The sequence below is a fragment of the Pinus tabuliformis genome, chromosome 7 (genome assembly GCF_031772625.1).
Source record: "Pinus tabuliformis cultivar Carrire ecotype Pingquan chromosome 7, CPIR1, whole genome shotgun sequence".
NCBI classification, from domain to species: domain Eukaryota; kingdom Viridiplantae; phylum Streptophyta; class Pinopsida; order Pinales; family Pinaceae; genus Pinus; species Pinus tabuliformis.
Window position 1 is genome coordinate 373,836,744 of NC_142293.1, and position 12,370 is coordinate 373,849,113.

At 35.6% G+C, this 12,370-nt stretch overlaps 1 pseudogene; it reads right to left on the minus strand.

The window, feature by feature from the left end:
• The window catches only part of LOC149247542 (chaperone protein ClpB3, mitochondrial pseudogene), a 41,008-nt pseudogene that overhangs the window by 457 nt on the left and 28,181 nt on the right, over nt 1-12,370 (minus strand).

Below are 12,370 nucleotides of genomic sequence, written 5' to 3' on the forward strand. Positions count from 1 at the left end.
GGACATTGATTTGAGTGATATTTAATCTTTATTCGACATTGATTTGAGTGATATTTAATCTTTATTCTAATTTAAGGGAAGAACGAGAAGATGAAAGTTATTTTAGACTAATTAAACTATCAAGAGGTTTTTAAACTTTAAATTTCAAATAATTTTGATTAAAACTAATTTATAGATAAATCATTTTTCTATTCAATAAATAAACTAACCATAACCTATACACAAACTCATATATATATATATATATATATATATATATATTCTTTTTATTGTGAATTTTAATTTACCCAAACTAAATTCTATCATGAATCACTTTTTTTCCAGAAATTTAAACCTATAACATGGTAGATACTCAACTTCTTCCTTTCTAAAAAATTTAGGCCTATGACCTGGTAGAAGCTAAACCTATGCAAACTCATTGATTTAGGCCATATATATAAAATATATAATTGAGTAGGATTACAATGTAACTTTGACACAATTCACTTGGCATATTCATATTCGATAGACTTCTTTGACGCGTATGATCTCCATATTTTGAGAGGCGCGGTGGGTTGGTCGGGTCTCTTTTGTTTATTAAATGTGTGGTGTAGGTCAAAGCACTTCCGGTCAGAACTTTTTAATAAGATGTCGTTCACTTTGTACGTTACGCTTTAAAATTTGTGGATAACGAGACGGAGTCTCCACAATTGCTGATATACTCCTAAAAAACGACTCTGATAAAGGATTTGGTGTGTTAATTGATAATAATTCTACTGCGTTTTAACACTTTGATTTGATGAATGAATGGTGTCTCACTCTATTCAATTACGGTTCTACAGCAAATTGTTAAACGGTCCGAAATACATATTTATTTGTTCAACATGCATATTTTTAAGATAATTATTGTTCTAAAGGTGCTCCCCAGCTTTAATAGGGGAGAGATTTGTTCTTTCCTCGACTGTCTTATTTATTTTTACGTATAGAGTAAACTATTTTATTTAGTCAATTTAGATAAAATAAAATTAATAATCATAATTATTAATAATAATATTTTGATTATATATATAAAAATAAATAAATAAAATTAATAATTTTAATTAATAACTAAATTAGTTTAGCTTTATCTTCTTTTCGAACCTATCAAATTTTAATATGGAAGAGATGTTGTAATGTCATATTATGTTACATGGTGCAAACATTTTAACTAAGTCAAATTATATAAAATTAAAAATATAATAAAATTAATAATTATAATTATTAGCTAAAATATTTTCACTCACACAAATTACATAAAAATAAAAAGTAAATAAAGTTTGAAAAGTAAAATAAAATTAAAATAATAAAATAAAACTAATAATAATTAAACCAACCTAAACTCATATTAATTCAGAATCTATCAACTGACGAGAAGGATCAAACCTCTAGGAGCCCAAACCTTTTCTCAATTTTTGCATTTAATAGATTTGAAATAGTGTATAAATTTAAGAACCACCTCTGCTAGTCAAGTAATTTTTTTATGACTAGTTATTATTTTCAAAGTGCCTTTCACATGAGGTTTTATATATATTTGTGCCTCGCATTTTTTTTTTTTTTTTTTGTAAATTGAAGAACATGTATAAAACTAATATATCCCAGAAATCCAAGTACAACAAAGTGACAGAGAATAATGCCCAATCCAATTCATTAAGGCACAATAATATTGGTCCTTTCCACACCAGATACATATAGGACAATATGAAACTAGGCCTGCAAATACATCTTGACATTGATTGCAAATATTTAACCCATAAAGTTAAGAGGCCTCTAACCTCATTATTAAAAAAGAAAAATTCCAGACTAAACCCGGCATCATTAAACCAGAGCAAAGCACGCTTCCAAAAGATTATAACATCACCGTCCAAAACTCTCGAGAAATTGATTGCATTAAAAAAAAAAACATAATTCCAAACAAGAACAAACGTCATTGAATCAAGCAAAAGACATATCTAGGAGGATATAACATCACATTCCAGGTACAAAACCTAGAGTACAACAAGAAAAGAGGTCTCATACTGGGTAAAACAAGAAAGAAGTTCCCATTATATGCATAGACCAACCACCAAGCATGTCCCAACCTTCTAAATTCAAAACCCATAGACACCAAAAAGAATAGAGAGCCATCCATAAAAGCACATAGTCACCCATAACACACTGATCCATATATAATACCAACTCATCCACTGTCGTGTCAAAAAAACATAACAAAGAGCCATCCATCTAAATAGAGAGACACGAAGAACAAATATTCATCCATATATCACATAGCCATCCATAAACCCACAGTGTTATGCTGATACCAACTAATCTATAGCCAAATAAAAAGCATAAAATAGGCGTGAAGCCACATTACAAACCAACATGCCAACAAAAAAAAGTTCATTAACAAATTACACCTAGTCCAAAACATAATAAGGAATCGAGTTAAGAAGCCATAACTTACTACTCTCATTAGAGACCAACCAAAATTGACTATAAAAAAACATTATATCCCACCATTTCTAGTCATGGTATGAAAAGGATATTATAAACAGTGCCTGACCACTAAATCCCGAAGGATCCATGAGGTTACTAGAGGCAGAGTCACTCACAAGAAATCCCTCTAGATGGGCCAAATAAGAATCCAAATTGTCCAAATAGAACCTTGGATTTTGGAGAATGTGTTTAATGTCCTCCAGTGAGGAGAAAACATTGTAATTTTCCACGTGTTTGGCATTAAAAACCAGATGCAACAGGGTTGATATTTTTTGATGTAAAGTGAGAGAGTTCAGGAAATTTTGCTTCTGACTCCTTAATTTTCTAGGATCGGGAAACCATTTCCACTTTTCATCTTCACCAATCAATTCATAAGCTAAATTATATGGGAAATCTCCTCCATATTTACTTTCCAATACTTGAATTTCTTTCCTCGCCTTTATAGGAGTTGCATTCAAGAGAGTAGTCACTAACTCATACGAAAAAGGACAAACCCTCTTCCTCCTCGAAGTAGAATTGTCCACCTCGCATGCTACTCATTCTCTGTCTAGGAGGCATCAATACTGCAAAGAGAAAACACTTGGGATAAATGTTGAAATACCTGTGTGCTAAAAAAAACCAAGAAGAAGGACTAGACACGACATTTTGAGCACTATACCTAAAATTCACTATGTCATCACCTAATTGCCAAACTAATGGCTCAAAATCCACCAAGTTATAAAATTCCCCATAGCCTAGAACCATGTCCCACAAAACTCTACATATCCCTGAAAGAAGGAAATACTTACCTATACACTGACTCAACACATAAATGTAGATACAATGCACTGTTAACATAGTGTCATTAGCTAGAAAAAGACCAAGAAAAATTTGATAAAAACTAAATATGAAATACTTTCTCATACTCTAGACAAAAAGCACTTTATAATTTAGGATCTAACAATAGTTAGGACTCAAAGACACCCAACAACCAGAAAACACCCATAGGGATTGGAGAATTAACCCCGACAGAACAAGCAGATATAAATGATGAGTTGCCCAACTAAACCAATAAATTAAGACCATAAATTGAAATACTATAGAAGAAACAAGAAAGAGCTTTCTCACCAACACAACGATAAGGCTAAGGCCACATTATTGAAAGAAAATACCAACACCAATATGATTCTTCAAAAAGTAACTTCAAATTAGGAAAGACTACATACCATCAAAGAAAACATAAACCATTAACTTGAGGTGGAGGTCCCTCCCTCACCTCCACTCACAATTTTCTCTCAATACACCAAAACCAATCGAAACAAATCCATTGAAAGAAGAAATGTCTACCTATAACCCTGAGTGAAACCACAAGTTGGCACATGCGACAACCTGTGCTTCTTAAATGAACTGGTACACTTGGGAAGAGGAGGGCACAACCTCCAACAATTCCGTCTCTTTAGTAGTAACACCCCGATTCAGGAATTCCCTATCCCTCTCTAACAAGAATTGAAGAGACTCTATTCCTCCCTCCTCAAAAGAGAGAGGAAAACTTGCATCCAACTCAATATCTAGAGATTGACATTCCAAATTCTCCATGAAATCAACAACTATGTTCCCTGATATTATGGAGTGAAGGACTATTAGATAGCCCAGATTGCTAAGTAACCCATGAATTCTTTCAAATAAACACTCCAACCTCCAACTTTTCATGATTTTCCTTGGGGCTGACCATTTATAAGTTGTTGGACACTTTGAATAGAAATCTGAGAATCTGTGTCAACCTATAATATGTGATAACACTCACAAATGATTATCTAAAGATCTTTCTTGAGCACCATAAACTCTTCCTTGTTATTACTAGTCAATACATAGTTGTGTGTGAACACTCTCAAAGGTAAAGAATTACAATCCATGGATACACCTCCAAAGATAGTAATACTAGGGTTGCACTTCGATGCCCCATCAAAATTAAGTTTAATGAAACCTCTCAGAGGAGGAGAGAATGATATTTTTTATTTAGTATTTGGATACATGAAAATTTTCTCTTTGTAGAAGCTCATATTTTGTTTCAACTCCATCTTCATTAGAATCTCCACCTCAACGCTATCTACCTTCCAATTGTCCATAGTCCAAGAGAGCACTAATAATGGTTCTCTAATGTTCTATATGACCAACTATTTAGTTACTACGACAATCCTTTTTTTCCTTAAATATTATGCCATTTCTCTCCTTCCACAAATTCCATAGAATAAAACCTCCCGCTAGGACCCAATCCCTATTAACTATGGGATTTACAAACAAAGAAGAGTTCAATTGAGCTAAAAATAACACTAAATCCACATTATTCTGATTGTGCTTTCAATAAAAAATAAAATAAGAGACCATGCTTCCTCGGGAAATGAGTAGGAGTTTAGTAAATTCTCCATTATCCTTTTTATCATATTACAAAGAAAGTGAATGGAAGGGCCTTCAATATACTTCTTCTTGATATGATTGCAGCTAAGTACTTTTCACCTCCACAATAATCATAAAAAAAAGATATCATGGACTAATATATCCTCGACTTGATATTTCACCAAATTACTTCTTTCTCTAGGCATGAATGACTTGCAAGAAGGGAATATGCCTATTTTAGAGTAAAAATTCCAAGAGGGCTCAAGCCCCATCACAATTTATCTTTGTGTTGCAACATTCATATATTTATTTTCATTAATTCCTACTTTGGACTTTCCCATGGCAACTCCTGGGACGTCGAAGACCAATCTTCTTTGAATTTACACCATTGCTAAAAAAGTGAATCCTTCACAAGCTTCCAACAATCCTTAATCGTTGTAGCAATCAAACTAGATGTAAACATATTTAGAGTTCTAATGTCTCCCCTTTAGGACAAACACATTAGTTGTTGTTAAGCACCATCCTAAACATTTTGAATTCTCTTTTCCACGTCCCAAAAGGAATATTTTTTTATAACATCATGATTATCACGAGCCCACATCCATAGAATCAAACTTGTAATATTCAAATTATATCTAAGCCTCTCCTCCTATGACATGAGAGTGGCATATTTCCTCACCCATACTTTATTCCATAATTCATCTACTCCTACCACCCATCTCCACCATAAATTAGCCCCTATGGTGCCACTTAAAGTTTATGGATCATGCAAGGCCAACCCCCAAGCTAATTTTGGCAAGCATAAGGTCTCCCATGCCACCAGTGACCACCTCTTCACTTTGTTCAACCCCCACCACAAAACGTATCTCCACCTAGAGATAAAATCCTTCCAAATAAATTTTGGTACTACCATAGTATTTGATATAACGGAATGGCTTGAAGCACTAACTTAGTGAGCATTAATCTCCTTTCCAAATTCGAGGCTCAAAAAGTCCAATTATTAATTATATTGCTGAGCTTCTTTAGAAGGTCTTTCCATTAGAAAAAAAATCGGATTTAAAACCAAGGGCACCCCAAAGTACTTCAAAGGGAGGCAAGCAATTGAAACTCCAACACTTGATCCAAATGACACTGAAATGATGCTTTATAGTTGAAAAAGAAAATACATTTTTTATCATTATTAATGAGTGTATCTTTATCTTTCATAAAAGTTGAAAGGAGAGAATGAACTTATTTCACTTCTTTGATATTTGGATGTCCAAATAAGAAAACATCATCAACAAATTGTTGATGAGTCACTACAAGGTATTCACCAAATAAACTGTAGTGTCCTATCTAGGGTGCTAGATTAGGCTATATTTATTATCGACCAGGATCAGTAAACTTCGAGGCATGCGTCTACAATCTATAGACATAAATGATTCCTAACTAAGTGTTCGTGATGGTAGGTTACAGAACTTCTTTACGGGAGGTTGAGGTATGCTCCCTATCACCTGGACACTCAGGTCACTCAATTCATCTACCTATTCTAAAAACACTGTGTATTACTTAAACCAAGATTTCAATCCCCTTACGAGGATGCTGTGCATAAAACCCCTGTTCAGTGAACACTCAGCATTCAATGTTTATCATTCATGAAAGATCATAAGAACACTTAAAATTCAAATATATGAGAAACAAGGTTCATGAAGATGCTCTTAAAAATAATGAAAGATCAGATCCCTTACAGGATACAATTCAACGATCTTAGCGATGAATCCTTCAAGCTACCATCATAAACATTACTCATACGAATTTCTAATTAAATCAACGAAAGCATAAACTGAACTCTAATCACTGTGCATACTATTGAATATTCAGAAGTTGCAAATGAAATGGAATGACAGTATACCCGTTCCACGCAGGGCCCGTCCGCGTTTCAAAGGTATACTGGACTATGCTCAAGCAACTATAGAATCAACGCAACAATGAAATCGTGACTGCAACCGTGTTTTTGGTATTAAGTTCAAAAGCTATGTTTTCAAAACGATACAATGATAACCATTAACTGACAACACATAACTGTGTTTACATATGTTTTTACACCGTTTACATTTCGGAATGAATGTACATTCGTGATGCGGTTGTTGACGCTTTTGCTATGGCATAGTTTTTAAGTTGTTTCCATTCTGAACCGATTTCAAAAAGGAACAAAACTAAATTGGTTTAGAACCCTATGCTGTTGCTGCTTTTGTTGCCAACATGCTGTGCTTTGACCATCATTAACCGTGCCTTCAGGAGTGTTGGTTCTGCTGTAGGATAGGTGTTCGTCCATGCTTGTACATTCTATTTTTCATCCCTACCCTTTGCTTTAGCTTAGCTGTCATGCCATATGTCAAACAATAAACCAATTACAGGATGTTGCAACTTCCTGTAGTCTTTTTATCAAAAAAATCCCTAATTATTTAACATAAAATTCATAAATCAATTCTAATGTATTTAACAACTATAATACTATTAACTAATCAATTTCAAGGAGTCTAAGAGATGTATGAAGGAAAAAGGTAGGCAAACGATGTGTTGTAAGAGGAAAAAGGAGGTCAAGGAATGGTACCAACATCTCTCCCCGACTTAATGAATTAGCATGACCTCATGCTAACCCCGATGTGCTTCCTCTGAACTCTGTCCCTGCTTGTACCTCTTCTGCCTTCAACAATGTATCCACATTCTTCTTCACCTGGGCATCTTTCTGACCATGGAGTTCATGCTTTAAACTTTTGTACTTTTCCTTGAGGACCTTCTTTTGGTTGTACCATTTAGTGGCCCACTTACAAATATCTGTTTGTTCAGCTTCAAGTTCCTTAATTTGTTCCCTTAACTTTTCATTTTTCTGTTGAGTCTCTTTACTCTGTGCTCTGAGCATTTCATTTTCTTTCTTGATAACTTTTTCCAGCATATTGGCCTCCATTAGTTCTTCCTTTAACTTCTCAATTTGCTTCTCCAGTTTCTTCTGTTTCTTTATGGCAGGAGGTGAATCTTTTTCTTGCCTGTTATTGCTTTCAACCTCCATCTCAGCTCCTGGTCCAGGTTGTGAGTGGGCACTACTTTCAATATCCATCGGCATAGGTGCATTTGATTCAGGCTGGTCTTCTTGCAGCTGGGCCTTTGATGTTCTCCTGGTTCTTCTTGAATAGGTGGTAAAAATTTTATCTTGGTCTGCTTTTCGAGCATCCTCTTTTCTCATTTTCCTCGTCCTTATACTGCTAACAGGTGGAGGTACCTTGCTTGCTTTGTGTATGGGAATCTCTTCATTGATATCATTCATAAATCCTGAGTTTTCCTGTGGTTCTTCCTTGTCCTCTTCGTCTTTAATTTGGTTAGCAACCAAGAACTCCTTCCACGTTTTCCCTCTTCTCTGTAATTCATACTCAATAAGAATTTTAATTAGCCCAAAGTGATATAAGCTCTTGTCTTCATTACCTTTCTGCTTTTGGATGGTCTTCAACATTTTGGTTAGGCTTTGCAAGAGGAAGTATGGCAGACTGATAACACACTGCCCTTTCAAATGTAACAGTAACTTGATATGGTACAAGTAAACAATACTGTAGCGGCCTTCACAAGTTATAAACTTTTGGATGATATAGACCATCTCGTCCCAGGGATGCACCAGCCAACTCCTTGGGACGCCTTTCTTCCAATTAACGGACGAAACCCTGGATCTGGACATAAATTGAGTCCATGATTTCTCTTTAAATTGCTTTGTCTTGAAGTACTTCTCCCCTTCTGGGCTGATCCCTAGGGCTTGAGCTATGGTGTCTTCTGAAACTCTGAATGAAAAACTACCTATCAGAGCTTTCTCCCCGTTGAATGTAAAAGCAAACTGTTTGGTGACCTCTTCATTACTTCCACGAAATTTCTCTAAAAAGGGCAGCCACTGTATTTCTTTAAGAATTGAAATGCAATCTTCGTGATACTGGGAACTGTCGAATATGCTTGGTTCGACCCTATTGGTCATTTTGGCCGAGAGTTGTGCTCTAACTCTTCTTTGTTTATGTTTAGCAAATTCAACAAAGAAGTTTTGATTTGTTACCTTTTATCTTCCACCCCAATATTGCTGACCTGGTGGCGTCCTCGACTCTTTAACACTAGCTCCTTTAGTAACCCAAACGATGCTCGATTGACTGTCTTGTAATGGAGGTCGAACCCAATTAACTACATTTTCCTTTCGTGGCGCTTGCTACTTTCAGTCTTTACTTTTGAAGTCACAGGAGTCGAATGCTAACATAGAACAATTGAAAATGATAATGAAATAACCGGCTTAACTCAATACATAACATATTCATCTTTTGAAACAGAGGAATGGCTGTACTGGTCGTATGGATGCCATCATAGAAGTGCTAGAAGCATATATATGAAGTACTGGGATATGATTTCAGGTAGTCGTTTGCATCATTTGGCTTCCTCTGGTGGTTAAATCATAATTCGACCGTTTCAAACATAATGAACAAGCCCGCATGACATTTGGTTTTCAAACAATTCACCACGTGACCTGCTTCTGTTGGTACCCGGCCAAATAGAAATGTTGGGATGGCTGTAGGGTCTAATTGGTTGGTAACAGAGATTGAAAAGGTGATATGAAAGGGAATTAACAAAATCATATAAGTATGAGATGGGTTGAAGTATTGGAAGATGATAGGGATTAACAATAGGATAAGGAGTGATAGGTATGGAGGTGTCTCTGAAATTGATCATAGTAGTCACAGTTATTAAATTTAACATTAAAAATTAATCTATGAATTTAAATGTTAAGAATAAGGAATACATTACACTTTTGTTGGTTGTTCAAGCGTTGCATTGGCATGCTGGGTAGGACTAGTCTCTTTTGACTATTCTTTGCTGTTCATAACAGGTCCCCTGAGATAGATTCGAATGCAATAGGTCCCTCTGAGATCTTGAAAATGTTCATGCAGCTTCTTTGAAATCTGGAAAAAGAATTATATGTATACAGGTTCCTTGATCTTTGGTATTTGATGAAGTCTTGGTGCCCACCAACCTGTGGATCCTTGTAGAAACTTGATGAAGCTTTGTTGAAGTAATCTTGAAGTAACAGTCTCTTAACAGGTCCCTTTTATGTGTCTTAAACAGGTCCCATTACTGCTGGTATTGGTAACATGGTCTTCTGGATAGAACAGGTCCCCCTGCATAATGTTTTTAACCAGGTCCCTCTGAGATAAAACAATGACGAAACAACTTCTTTATTGAAATCTGGAATGCTGAAACAAACTGCTTTGGAAATTTACAGTGAGGAGATGAGATAAGAAATCTTTAAGAATTTACAATGGAGAGATAAGAAAACAAAATGCTGATGCTTCTCCCCCCCCACTAAAGTTTTGACTTGTCCTCAAGTCATTATTCAGTTGATAAATCAAACAGGAAACAAAAGAAAAGGAATTCCTACCCGCCAACGAATTGGTTTTCAAGTAAGAATTCGGGGTTAGAGTGTGCCAGAGTCTGGTTTTCACATCTAACCCATTATTATTATTTTTTTTTGTGTTTGTTTTTTTCTTTTTCTTTTTTAGATTTTGTTTTCTTTTTTTTGTTTTTTTTTTAAATTTCTTTTTGAATTTCTAAATTGAAATGAAATGAACTAAGGCAGGGATACTGCAGCTGAAGGCTGCAGTATCTCAACCTCTCTTTGTTGAGATACTGTTTGGAGAAAATTTTGCTTGCTGATGGGCTTAGTGTAAAGTTTCAGGTGGTGACCGTTGACAGTAAAGGAATGACCTTCTCCATCAATAGTTTTGAGCTTGACTGAACCATTTTCGTAAGCCTGAACAATTTGGTATGGGCCCATCCAATGGGTGGTAAACTTGGCTTTATGATCTCTGAATTTAGAGTCAAAAAGTAAAGCCCAGTCGCCTTCCTTGAACTGCTTCTTCTTGATATGTGCATCATGCCACTGCTTCCTTTGTTTTTGCATGAGGATTGTGGTTTCCTCTGCTTGCTGCCTCATTTCATCCAGCTGGTTCAACTGCTGAATTATTTCTTGTTGTGCTTGGTCCAGGTCAATTTGCAAATCTGCAGCCAGTTTAAAAGTATGTATTGAAACTCAATAGGAAGCATTACCTCTTTACCATACACCAACTGATATGGTGTAAATCCTGTAGTATTCTTCCACGTAATTCTGTAAGCCCAGAGTGCATCTTTGAGCTTCTCTTCCCAATTCTTTCTGTTCATTGCCACAGTTTTAGTGATGATCCCTTCCAAAGTTTTGTTTGTGGATTCCACCTGCCCATTGGCCTGTGGATGGTAATGTGTACTTCTTCTGTGCTTGATTTGGTATTTTTCTGTGATGTTCTTCACTAACTTTGAAGTAAATTGAGTACCTTGATCAGTCACTATTTCCCTTGGTACTCCATACCTTACAAAAATCTCTTCAAAAAGGAAATTTACCACTGTTTGTTCGGTGGCTCTAACTAGTGCTTTTGCTTCAGCCCACTTTGTGATGTAATCAGTACATACTAAGATGTACTTCTTACCATTGGAGGTTGGGTTAGTGGGTCCTATAAAGTCTAGAGCCCATTTTTCAAATGGCTCTAGGTGAACTTGGGGCTGAAGTGGCATCTCGTCTGTAGCTGTTGGCCTGCCCATTCTTTGGCAGCTGTCACAACTCTTCACATACTTCTTGGAATCCTTAAAAATGGATGGCCAGTAGTATCCAAGACTAAGAACTTTGAATGGTGTTCGCTTAGCTGCAAAATGCCCACCACACGGTTCATCATGGCAAGATTTTAAAATATCAATTATCTCATCATTTCTTACACATCGTCTAATAGTCATATCATAACCAGTGTAAAATAAATCGCCATTAATCCATGAGTATTGAGAACTTTGTTTAACTAGTCTCTTCTTTTCCTTTGGAGTAAAGTATGGAGGTGTCCTTCTTGTAGACAAATAATTGGCCAAGTCAGCATACCAAGGATTCACTATGGAAATTGCAAATAAATTTTCATCTGGGAAAGAATCTTCAACTGGAACAACCTCACCTGGATTTTGTAGTCTAGAAAGAAAATCTGCCACCTGATTCTCTTTACCTGGTCTATCTAACACTGTGATGTTAAATTCCTGTAACAATAGTAACCATCTGGTAACTCTGCCACTAGTTATTGGTTTATTCATTAAATGTCTAATGGCAGAATGATCAGTATGTACAAAAACTTCATAACCAGTTATATAATGTCGGAATTTATTCACAGCATATATGATGGCAAGTGTTTCCTTTTCTGTGACTGTGTAGTTTGATTCTGCAGGTGTTAGATTTTTGCTAATGAAATAAATGGCATAATTACAAGATTCCTCTTTTTGGCCTAATGAGGCACCTACTGCAGTGTCAGATGCATCTGTAAAGATATGAAATGGTAGGCTCCAGTTAGGTCCTCTTAAGACTGGTGCGGTTGATAACTTCTTTTTGAGTGCTTCAAACGCTTGCTGGCAGTTCTCATTCCAGTTGAAAAGTACATCTTTT